Genomic DNA, 3,647 nt, shown 5'->3' with positions numbered 1-3,647 from the left:
CGGGCTGCGCGCAGGCGGAGAGCCCGGCCGGAGCCTGCCGGGGGAGCCCGATGCGCAGCAGAGCCCGTCGGGGCCGGGCTGGCCCGGCCTTGAGCAGAAGGGCCCGGCTGCGCCCGCGGAGGAGGCCCGGGAGCACCAGTAACCCCTCCGTGCCCAAGCGCTGCAAAACCCTCCTCGACCCGCAGAACCGACCGTGGTTTCCTGCTAAAACAAACAAACAAACCAAAAAAAAAAACAGGTATTGCCTTGAGCTTCCGAAGTGTGAGTGTGTTTGTATTTCTGCTGGAGACACCGGTGTCACGAAATACCCCGCGCTGTCACACTAGAAAGCTCTGCCTCTGCAAAACGTCTCTCCCGTCTCTCTGCTCCTGGGCTACCTTGCTTTTATCCCCGCTAGAAGCGTGCTCTGCCCTGCCAGCAATTAGGCAGATGTGCCCGGAAGCTGCCCCTGCCTAGAGCTGCTGACTTTTACTTTGTTTGTTTGTTTGTTTTTAAGGCAACGCAAATTTGTTTATAAAATTGACTTGTGCCCCCTTGAAACAAATTGTTATTAACCTTCCCCTTCTGAGCGTTTCATAATCACAGATGTTAGTTTGGAGATGATATCCAAACATCCCAGGGGTACTTTTGATAGCTGCATGGGCGGGGATTGAATGTGGAGGTCGGATATTAAATCAGCGGGATGCAGAATTACTTTTTTCCACGAACCCGAGCTAGCTAAATAGTTTCCCCCTCTAACTCTGATATGCATTACACAGTAAATGGCAAGGGCATTTGCATATATAGTGCCTGGGTATGTGTTTGTATATTGCGTGTGCGGTATACTGCATTAACACACAGCGGAGCCGAGTAGCACCTTCAGTAAATCCTGGTGCTCAGATGCTTATTGAACATAGTTAGGGAGAAAATACGCTTAATTAAAGACGCGGCGGAGCTGTTCGGCGCCCGGGCCGTGCACACGGATTTTGGGGGGGAATCCTTCCCCGGGTTTTGCTCTGGGACTCTGCTCCTTTCGCTGCAGGGAGGCGAGCCTGCGCTGCGAGCGCGCAGCAGCGGGGGGCGAGGGGCAGCGGGCGGCGGGAGCGCGCCCTGCCCGCCGCCGCCCGGCCGCTCCGAGGAGCCTCCGCCGGGGGCCTGGGGGCTTGGCGGGCCCTTCTCTCCTTCCGTTTTATTATTATTATTTTTTTCTCTCTCTCTCCACCGCGGGCTGCTCCAGCAATGCGGCGTGGCTTGGGTAAAATTGCAGGAGGCGCTCGGGCGGCAGCTATTTCTGTTAAATTAATTTTAAATTTTAAATTAACGAGGGCTAATTTCGTTGTACTGTACTTCCCCGAGCCAGCAGGGAGCCGCTGCTTTGGCGTGGGAGCGCTCGTTCGCCTCCGCACTGCAACTTGCAGCGAGGGAAAAATCTGGTAAAAGCAGCAGCAGAGCAAATGTCTCCAACCTGTGCCTCTTTCCTTTTGGAAAGGCTTCTAAAATATATCCAAAGGCAGGTGAGGGGTGCAGCCAATATGGTCCGTTGGCTGCTCTGAGCTACAGGGACCACTTATCAGTTGCAGATATTTCGTATTAGGGTCCGGACAAAACCCAGCCAGCAGCGAGATATTTTTCTGTCCTTGATCCTGCAGGGGCAGCTCCCTCTCAGACTCGCTGGCTAGCGAGCTTAGAGAACGGGCAAAGTTAGACAAGTTTCCCTACATTTCTTTTTTTTTAACCGAAAACCAAATCCATGTTCCGAGTGCCGAGCAGTGTCACACATCTGTTTTCTGTTCCCAGCGCTTCTTGCCTTGTTTGCGAGCTGGGGAAGGGCAAGTGGAAACTTTGGCCCCAGTTAGGAGCTGGGCCAAAATTTCCCCGGGCGCAGGCTCGGTGACTTAGTAAAATATATCTCCGTGTAACTGGTCCACTGGTGTGTAACACACACGTTACTGTTTTGCCCCTTTGGACAAATACAGCTATTTTCGATCCAGATTTAAAGTGTTGCTTAGTGGCAATCGCGTACTTCCAGCCACTAATTTTCTCCCTCCAGACTGTAAATCACCTGCCCCCCTCCCCGTTGGAGGTGATAAAATCTCTTCAAAGACGCACAAACAAGCAGTTCTGCAAAAATAAGAAAAATTAGGAAAAAAAAAATCATCCAGGCTCCCCGCTTCCTTCTTGAACGCTCCCCTGCCTCACCTATGGCTTCCTGGCTGAGGGGTTGCCTGTGCACAATTCCAGACTTAACTTATTTTAGCAGTTTAAAATGTTTCTTTCGGTACGAAACAGAGCTTGTGCAATAGCGGGGTAAGGTGCATTCGCAACGATATCTATATTCATGGTGAAATTTGCTCCTTGCAGAGTATTTTCCAAAGCAGCAGCTTAAAAAAACAAAAACAAAAACCCCTTTCGATTTATGATTAAATTTACTACTGCAAGATCCAGCACCGATACCGAGAATCTGGCCCTCAGTCCCTTTCCTTCTGCTGACAGAAAATAGGCTGAACTATTTGGAGATATTGTGCCTATTGTTGCAGCAGAGCAAATGACTATTTTGTTTTTGTCTGCTCCATCCAGCCTGTCCTAAAATCGTGGGKTTTTTTACTGTAATTTTTTGGGGACATCAAGGCAATATTTTACACGGTCATTAATTTCTTAGCACATTGACAATATTCCCATTGCTCTTCTTATTTAGATCCAAGTTTACGAGTTCATAGAATATAGGTTTTGCAAACATAGTTTGTCAGACCTCTTTCCCAAAGCATCACACAACTGAATATTTAAAGTCCTGGAAAGGTGAAACCTGTTGACAGTGTGTGAGACTGGACATTTTTTCTTTCCCGTTTTCAAATCTGTTTTACGTGACGTGCCGAGTGCCTGAGAGCCGGGGTCACTGTAAAGCTGCTGGTTGCCCTCTCGCCATTTCTAAATGAATCACCAAAAGTTTCTTCATTACTCAAAACACTGATTAAACCTCTGGCTGTGAAATCGCCTCTCTGAAAATTTGCCATGGAATTTCCCCTCATGGAAATAGTTTGCCCTGCGAAATACTTCTACCTCGAGCACCAGTACATTTCTCTCATGGATCAGAAGTACAATCTAAAGACTATATAAGCATATGGATACGTATAGTCTTTCACAGATCTTACTATTAGCACTACTTCTCTGCAACGCTCTGAGTCACACGTCATGTATTTCATAATAAAGTGTTTTCTTTTATTATTTAATGCAATCTTCAAGAATTTAAACACACAAAATGCAGTGAGAATGTTCACAATTTTGAGACGACAGTTGTAAATAGAAACATTCATATTTCATAAGATTATAAATATTTGATACTGCAATTGTAAAATGCACATGTCATATAAAGTGGGAAAAAAAAAAACAAAACCCCTTTGCATTCTTGCTAAAAGGCAATGTCATTTAACCCTGTCTCCTAAGCAGCTGATGATTATTCACAGAATTTAAAATTACAGCTTTCGTTTTATACTTCGATCCTTTTCTCTCTCTCTCTCTCTCTCTCTCTCTCCTGTTTAAGTTTACCCTACTATGTACAACGCGTGGCTATTATAGCTGTGAAATAAAGAGGTTTTAAGGCAAAGCGAGCAGTTGGCCCGGGCGGGCAGGCGAGCGCGGCCGCGGCCCGGCGGCGCAGCGCAGCGCAGCGC

The sequence above is a fragment of the Apteryx rowi genome, unplaced genomic scaffold (genome assembly GCF_003343035.1).
Source record: "Apteryx rowi isolate R43461 unplaced genomic scaffold, aptRow1 scaffold_29, whole genome shotgun sequence".
In the NCBI taxonomy this organism is placed as follows: Eukaryota; Metazoa; Chordata; class Aves; order Apterygiformes; family Apterygidae; genus Apteryx; species Apteryx rowi.
The sequence above is the reverse complement of the archived record's forward strand: the minus strand, read 5'-3'. Positions refer to the sequence as shown.